The sequence below is a fragment of the Cynoglossus semilaevis genome, chromosome W, assembly GCF_000523025.1.
Source record: "Cynoglossus semilaevis isolate Cse_v1.0 chromosome W, Cse_v1.0, whole genome shotgun sequence".
In the NCBI taxonomy this organism is placed as follows: domain Eukaryota; kingdom Metazoa; phylum Chordata; class Actinopteri; order Pleuronectiformes; family Cynoglossidae; genus Cynoglossus; species Cynoglossus semilaevis.
Window position 1 is genome coordinate 8,088,992 of NC_024327.1, and position 8,983 is coordinate 8,097,974.

At 38.2% G+C, this 8,983-nt stretch overlaps 1 long non-coding RNA gene across 3 annotated transcripts; it reads left to right on the forward strand.

Moving 5' to 3' along the window:
• The first annotated feature begins 7,033 nt into the window (after positions 1-7,033).
• Positions 7,034-8,948, forward strand: LOC103397103 (uncharacterized). 3 transcript variants are annotated; one of them, XR_003048823.1, is made up of 4 exons: positions 7,034-7,969; positions 8,181-8,401; positions 8,506-8,652; positions 8,814-8,948. It is a non-coding gene; the product is annotated as an uncharacterized LOC103397103 (long non-coding RNA). The 3 variants fall into 3 exon arrangements; XR_003048822.1 differs by having other exon boundaries at positions 7,034-7,720; positions 7,877-7,969; positions 8,181-8,652; XR_003048821.1 differs by having other exon boundaries at positions 8,181-8,652.
• The last annotated feature ends 35 nt before the right edge of the window (positions 8,949-8,983 follow it).

Below are 8,983 nucleotides of genomic sequence, written 5' to 3' on the forward strand. Positions count from 1 at the left end.
GAAAAAAAAGAATAAAACCTTAAGTGAATGTTGGAAATTAGTCTTTTTGATGTTCTTATTGAAGTGTTTTTGGAGTTTATTATTCTACTAGCATCCGGATGTTTTTTTCTTTTAGCTTTTAGATATTTGAAATGAAATGATTAAAAAAAAAAATATATTTTTGTTCACCTTTATTTGTCCATGCTGTACAATGGCAGGGTCCTTTGAATATAATTTATTCTATTTTGAACTACGCATGCAGTATATGTGGCCTATTGCAGGAGGATATTTTGTAAATGTAGATTTTGTTGTATTAGGTCACCCTAGTAATAAGAGGAAAGGGTATTCATACCCTTCTGGTGGAAGAAATACTGCAATAAATTTTCTACTTCTCTTTGTCGCTGATCTTCTTAAAGTGTTAATCTGATCTCTATTTGCAAGAGCATAAATGTAGGGGAGTTAAAAAGAATAAGAGTTTTTCATATAAGGGAGGGATTAAAAATTACATTTAATTGTGATTGACTTTTTTTATCAACTTAACTAGATATAATGAGAAGTCAGACTTATGATGTGATTAAAATATATCAGCTGAATTTGACACAAGTGTATGTTACTGCTTGGTAGCTTGTTAAATAATGCCTTGTAAAATACTCAGAGGACACATTTCCCAGTAATTTGTATATGCCTTTAAAACAGAAGAAGTTGCCTTGCTTCCTCTCCCGCAGGGGGTGCTTTGTTCTTTGAGACGTGCATGTAATAGGTTTATATAAAACTTATGCTGCAAATCATTCAAAACTTTTACATAAAAAAAATTGTATTCAGCTTTGTGATTACTGGATACTGTAAGCATGGAGAACAACAGTATATTGTTGGAGCTGTACTACAAAAAAAATATTTGCTTAAACCATACATTCTAAAAACTTTGTCTCCATTTATGCCTGAAATAACAATGAAGTGTTGTATTAGGAGCCCATTGTTTTGGTTATTTTAGCTTGCCCTTTCAATTCATTTCTGCTTTGGAATTAATTACATAATAATTTGTGTGCAACAGCCATCTAGATTAGATTGGATTATATTCTACAAGGCAACATAAAGCAGATGCATTGAACCTAGAGTTTATAAGCAGTATTGTAGAATGTTCTAGATATGCAAAAAGAATGTACAAAAAGTGCAAAACATAATACAAGGAACCTGAGGTAAATACTTAATAGTGTATGTCCATTAATTAAATAGTGCAGGCAGCTGCTACCTGCCTACCAACCTGACTGACCAATCAACTGTCTGAAGACTAAAAGCAGTTGATTAAGTAAGCCAAGTCAGGTGTGCTGCTGCTTGGTTGGAAGAAAAAACTGCAGCCACAGCGGCCCTTTGTGGATCTAATTGACCAGCCCAGTTTGTATTTGTAGCTCTCTTTTTTGCATTACTTAATCTGTTTGGGCTTTCTACGGACGAAATATGGAGCGGTACGTATCAAATTCAGATTTAACACTTAAAGACTAACGTCAAAATTAGAAACGGAGCTAAAATCCTTTTTGAAATATGTTCTTGTACCTTTGCTAAAATGTTGGATATCGTTCCCACATAGCTAACAACGGTCATTAACAACATTAGCGTAGTAACTCAGTCTTAAAGTAAGTAATAACAATCTCTCAGAACATATTTATATATTTTAACCAAATCCAGTAATCCTCTGATACATGAGGTGAACTAGTAAGCTAACAGAGTTGCCGTATCGTAATGTAAAAGACGTATTTAAAACATGTCTGGGTGTGACAGTTTTCTGTAGCTACATTTCGTCACCAGTATCTAATCGCTGTGTCTATAGTTTTTATTTCTATATACGAAAATAACAATAACTCTGTATAGTGGAAGGATAAGTCGAGCAGTTGGCTGACAGTCGGAGCTGCCATTACAAGACAAGACAACAACAACAGCATTGTCTGCTAGTGATGTGCCGTTCGCGAGTGATTCGTTCATATTGAACGAATCACTCTCTCCGTGAGTAATGAGTGATTCATTCTCAGCATCCGTCCGCGTTCTTTTGTAACGTGACACCCGACAAATTATTTATTTATGAAATCATAATTAGTGGTATTCAGCTCTGGTAGATGTATATGGTGTTATTGTGTAAAGTGTTTGTAAATAAATATTGTATCAACAAATGTAGTGTCGGAGAACCGCAGCCTTCTTTACAACGCCCACAATAGATAGTTTTCTGATGAAGTCACGCTACTACCCATAGTTCCGTAGTTCGCCATCTTGTGCCGCAAAAGAGCGTAGATGGATATTAAATACATAAAATAACACCGATAATGGTAAATACCTGTGGTGTGTGGGGTTCTACCAAGCGATCTGGGATTGGAGATCGCAAGATTAAGTTTTTTTTGACATAAAGCAATCTGTTACCGAGGGAAGCTAACGGAGGATATTTCGACAGAAAGAACGATGCTATGGCTTTTACGTATTAGCTGTGCTAATTTCAACCCAGATCCAAGCAAAAGGCATTACAAAGTCTGTTCTGAACACTTTATTTCGGGTAATTACATTATACTTTTAATTCATAGGTTCAATGTAAATAAAATTAAAATATATCAAAATGTACTTTGCATACATGACAAATGCACACAGTGCAAACGTAAATCCTCCATGTAAACTGTTATTCTGATGATGTTCACAAAAGACATACATCCGTACATGCCACTGTGATTTTTACATTAACATGCTGTATTATTGTGTTAATGAATACCACATTATATACATTGTCTGGCTAATTTTCAATGTCCACCTGCTTCCACTCAGCTTTGTTGACTTCGTATGGGTCTTTTCCATCCGTTATTTTCAACTTGTCCAAATATCTTGCCTTTGTAATTGTGTCCAGTTAATCTCTATACAACAATTTCGTCTGATCGACCTCCAGCGATTTAATATTCTTGTCTTTTGTTGTCGTTGTCGATTGTTTACGTCTACCTATTTGCTTCTTTTGCCGCACAACATAGCCAGCGGCGAGATGCATCATGGGTAATAACGATTATCGGAAAACCATCTATAGGGCTACAGCGCCACCTGCTGTAAAATGAATGAAATGATTCGTTCACGATTCGTTAATTTTACTGTTTGAGAGTCAAAGATCTGAATCAGTAAAAATAGTTGGTCTTCCAAACTCCTCAGCGGTGGGTTTAAATGACACTGTTTTCTATGTTTTCTGTTTCAAGAGACACAAACTTCTGAGCAGGTAATGTATTGAAAACAACAATTGAACTGAAACAGGCTGTTCATCAGCCAAAAGTTTAAGGCTACAGCCTTTAAAAGCCAAAATCTGTGAATAAATTTGGATTTTCTATCATTTCCTGTTGTTAGGTTTATTCTAACGTGACGACAAATTAATAACACAAAAGCCGTCTGGCTCTTTTACTTGCAAGGGGAGAGTGCAGCTTGCTCGTCTGGCAGCTTCCTCATCAACTCTGAGTTGCTGCACCCTTCCTCTGCTCTTTTATTTAGTTTACAAAAGTATCAGATTACATATCATGATGTACCTGTGAATAGGGGTGTGACTGTCTCTGGTAATTTCTCCATCAGTCTTGAGCACACTAGATTATAATATGAGAAGCAAACACTTCCTTAAAGTGGCAGTACAGCATGAAGCAATGATAATAAATTAAATTCCAATACCTGTCAAGTAATCGCACTGTCAAGATCTCTTGATGACAAAGGCAAAAAAGCTCACTGTTTTTGAATGTGGTAGGATTGTTGAGCTGCATAAGCAAGGCCTCTCACAACGTGCCATCACTGCCGAGGTTGGACGCAGTAAGACGTGATACGACGAAATATCTAGTTAAGAGTTTGAGGGTTATGGAACAAAAAAGTCAAGTGGCACACCCAAAAAAATCTCACTGGTGCTGAGCCGGAGGATCCGATTGGCTGTCTATGAAGACACGGGACGATCCTCGTCCCAAATTAAGGCCATTACTGGTGCTGACTGCAGCTTAATAACCATCAGACGGCATCTGTGACGGAAGTCCTTCAAAAACAAAAAAAAATTTTAAAGGCCAAGTCTCCTTTAACACCTCAAAATTGACCGTTTGGACATTGCAAGGGAGCACCAAACATGGGACATTCAAAGGTGGAAGAAAATTATATTCTCTGAGAAGAAAAAATGTCACCTTAATGGTCCTGATGGTGCCCAACATTACTGGCATGATAAGGAGATGCCACCTGAGATGTTTTCTACACAGCACAGTGGAGGGGGCGCAATCATGATCTGGGGCGCTTGTTCCTTCAATGGAACAATGGAGCTCCAGGTTGTGCAGGGGTGTCAAACAGCAGCTGGCTATGTGGATATGTCGCAGCGGGCATCCCTCATGACTGAAGGCCCTTGTCTGTGTGGTAAAGACTGGGTTTTCAACAGGAAAATGCTGCAATTCACAATGCCTGCCTGACAAAGCGCTGACCACACTCTTTTGGACCATCCTGTGTGTTCCCCGATCTAAATTCTAAAGTCTTAAACTTTTGATCAGCTGATGAACAGCCTATTTCAGTTAAGTTGTTGTTTTCAATTAATTACCTGCTCAACTTTTTGTCTCTTGTTCCTATTTATTCTTTTTGCATTTTGAAGCTCTGCTTAGAACCGTCTTAAAATCCAACAGTGCATAATGTAAATTCTTGTAATTTTTTAACTGGTCTTAAATTTTTGATCAGGAAACAATTTTTGCTCATTTGCTTAAAGTACAGGGAGTGCAGAATTATTAGGCAAATGAGTATTTTGACCACATCATCCTCTTTATGCACGTAGTCTTACTTCAAGCTGTATAGGCTCGAAAGCCCACTACCAATTAAGCATATCAGGTGATGTGCATCTCTGTAATGAGAAGGGGTGTGGTCTAATGACATCAACACCCTATATCAGGTGTGCATAATTATTAGGCAACTTCCTTTCCTTTGGCAAAATGGGTCAGAAGAGGGACTTGACAGGCTCAGAAAAGTCAAAAATAGTGAGATATCTTGCAGAGGGATGCAGCACTCTTAAAATTGCCAAGCTTCTGAAGCGTGATCATCGAACAATCAAGCGTTTCATTCAAAATAGTCAACAGGGTCGCAAGAAGCGTGTGGAAAAACCAAGGCGCAAAATAACTGCCCATGAACTGAGAAAAGTCAAGAGTGCAGCTGCCAAGATGCCACTTGCCACCAGTTTTGCCATATTTCAGAGCTGCAACATCACTGGAGTGCCCAAAAGCACAAGGTGTGCAATACTCAGAGACATGGCCAAGGTAAGAAAGGCTGAAAAACGACCACCACTGAACAAGACACACAAGCTGAAACGTCAAGACTGGGCCAAGAAATATCTCAAGACTGATTTTTCTAAGGTTTTATGGACTGATGAAATGAGAGTGAGTCTTGATGGGCCAGATGGATGGGCCCGTGGCTGGATCGGTAAAGGGCAGAGAGCTCTAGTCCGACTCAGACGCCAGCAAGGTGGAGGTGGGGGACTGGTATGGGCTGGTATCATCAAAGATGAGCTTGTGGGGCCTTTTTGGGTTGAGGATGGAGTCAAGCTCAACTCCCAGTCCTACTGCCAGTTTCTGGAAGACACCTTCTTCAAGCAGTGGTACAGCAAGAAGTCCGCATGCTTCAAGAAAAACATGATTTTCATGCAGGACAATGCTCCATCACATGCATCCAAGTACTCCACAGCGTGGCTGGCAAGAAAGGGCCTAAAAGAAGAAAAACTAATGACATGGCCTCCTTGTTCACCTGATCTGAACCCCATAGAGAACCTGTGGTCCCTCATCAAATGTGAGATTTACAAGGAGGGAAAACAGTACACCTCTCTGAACAGTGTCTGGGAGGCTGTGGTTGCTGCTGCACGCAATGTTGATCGTGAACAGATCAAAACACTGACAGAATCCATGGATGGCAGGCTTTTGAGTGTCCTTGCAAAGAAAGGTGGCTATATTGGTCACTGATTTGTTTTTGAATGTCAGAAATGTATATTTGTGAATGTTGAGCTGTTATATTGGTTTCCCTGGTGAAATAAATAATTGAAATGGGTATATATTTGTTTTTTGTTAAGTTGCCTAATAATTATGCACAGTAATAGTCACCTGCACACACAGATATCCTCCTAAAATAGCTAAAACTAAAAAAGCCCCACTCCAACTCCCAAAAATATTCAGCTTTGATATTAATGAGTCTTTTGGGTTCATTAAGAACATGGTTGTTGTTCAACAATAAAATTAATCCTCAAAAATACAACTTACCTAATAATTCTGCACTCCCTGTAATGAAAAAATATTCCCATGTTGATAATTTCTCTTCAGGACTAACGGAGTGGGCATGCCCCACAACAGCACAATGTCAGGTTTTGGAGGATCTGAAAAGATATATGATAAATCTTATGTTCAGCAGTGTATCAGGCAGCTGCATGAGGTAAAAACATGAATTTCCACAAATTGTGTAAATTCCCCCCTTTCATAGTATAAATATATAGCTATTGCATATATTTTAATATGAATTCTCTTTGTTTGGTGTCTTTCCAGTTCTTGACTGAACAGAATTTCCCAGGTACCTTGTCAGCCAAGACCCTTGTCACCCTCCACCAAGGAGTTTGTGAAGATGTTTGAATTCATCTACCGTCTGCTAGACCCAGCCTTTGAAATGCCCAACTCAAAAGTTGAGGAGGAAGTCCCAGCATTGCTCAAGTCCCTGAGGTAAAATTGTATATATGTACCTAATTATGTTTAGTATATATTACTTTATACGTTTGTTTTAGTAACTATCCTGACAACAAATGTGAGAAAACCATAACATTAGGACTAGATACTGTGTACATTTTGTTACAGGTATTGATTTCGCAAAATTGTAAGAGAACGTGTCTCTTTCCAAATGTGTTTGTTGATTTCCATGTAATTCTATAAGGTATCCCTTTGTCCTCTCCAAGAGTTCCATGTATTCAGTTGGAGCTCCACATACGTGGCCTCAGACTCTGGCTCCTCTCATGTGGCTAATTGACAATGTCAAGGTGAGAAACATTTGAGACACTGAAGTAGAATTTTACCTGTAAGAATAACATTTATGTAAATTTAACTTGTGAATCTGAAATGAAAAAGGTATGATTGTAGGTCAATCCTTTTATTCCCCTGTATTTGAGATCTACTGTGGTTTGAGTAAACAGGACCTACTCTTCAGTGACCTTGGTGAGGACGGTGACAGTATTGAGGAAGGGGCCCGAGTATAACAAGGTAACAACGTTCTTAAATATCAAGAGGATGTACAGTGTGCTTGCTGCGAGGCTAAAAAAAAATCATACCCTATTTTATATATTTTGTGCCTTTTCCTCACTTTAGCTTACTACTTTAAATATTCATATCATTTAATTTTTATTGTTATATCTGGACTTTAATCATTGTTGGGTTTTCCTCTCTCTCTTTGTCTCTCTCTGTCTCTCTCTGTCTCTTGCTGTCTCTGTCTCTCTCTGTCTCTCTCTGTCTGTCTGTCTCTCTCTCAATTTTATTTCACAAAATACATTTTAGCCTAACAGACTTAAATTTTTATATGAACATAAAGAAAAAAATTAAACTGACCTCCGGAAATCCTCTTTACCTCGAAACAATATATTAAAATGACATAATATTGTGTGTATGTCTTGACAGAGAAGCTTTACAATGTAGTTCTTCTGGCATCATTGGATGAGAAGCACAAATTTCTCAGTAATGAGGTTGAACATCTGGAGAAGGAAAGCCAGATGGTACAAAGACTTAAAATTTATCTTCTGACTGTACATCTGTGTTTGAGTGAAACATCAGGAATGTTTTTGCACTGTAAAAATGACAAAACAAATTCTTATTCTTGGCCAAGAGAAACTTGCAAAATTATTTGCCGTTTCTCTTTTTTTCCTGAAAAGGACCGTTTAATGACCAAGAAGTTGGACAAAGTAAAGCTGGAGTCATTTAAAGTTAACCTGGAAAACAGAGATGCTGAACTGAATGAAGCAAAGGTAAAACTTAGATTTAGATTATAGGTGTAGCTGATGAACTTGGAATTTCAGTGATGAGTTGGGCAGCTCAATATGACTATACCCTAATCAGTGTTACACATTTTCAAGTCTATTGTTTTTCTGTTCTCAGTCAATATGACTAAGATCTGCCTTTATATAGAATCAATTTTATTAAGGCCTTACTGACTGTCACGATCCTCCTGTTCTGCAGTTAGTCATCTGGAGTCCCTGAAACATGAGCGAGAGGAACTGCAGCATCTGCTGAAGAATCAGAAGTTTAAACCTGCTGATGTAGAGAGGATCAACAAAGAGAATAATGAACTCCAGCAGTCACCTGCCTCTTTGTTGTGTGAAACTGAGGAGAATCTTTTGGGTGTTGTTCCTAAGAGAGCCTTGTATGTGGGTGATAGGTTGTCTTAGCCCACCTCCTCTGTTGAGTGATGGTTTTTCTAGGTTGACAAAAATAGCTTCTTTTACCCCTCTCTCAAACCATCGGTCATTTTACTTCTTTCTTCTGTTTCACCATTCTCCTGCAGGTGGACTTTAAGGTGGCAGAGTACCACAAGCTGGCACGCAAACTGAAGCTGATACCAGTCGGTGCAGATTCCTGTGGTCATGATTTGACGATCAAACAATTTAAATATGGAGTTGGCAGCATGGTTCAACATAAGGCTCAGATACAGGTACATGCTGCTTATGAACAATCATTTTTCAATCTGCAGTAAGTCAGCAACATGCCAGGTTAAAAAGAATATAACAAAATAAAAATAAGGCAAAAAAGGAAAAATGCAATTAAAACAATCTGAAAAGAATGTTGAGTAATACAAAGTGCCGTTTGTTGTAGATCCTGCTGAGGAAACTCGTAAGTGACATGGAAAACGTCGATTAACAAACACCAACCTCAGCCTGGAAGAATCCTGAACAGGTAAAAATGTTTATGTTCCTGATTCTTTGGTATTTGTTTTTTGCAGATTTCCACCTAATCGGATAATATCTATCTATCTATCTATCTAT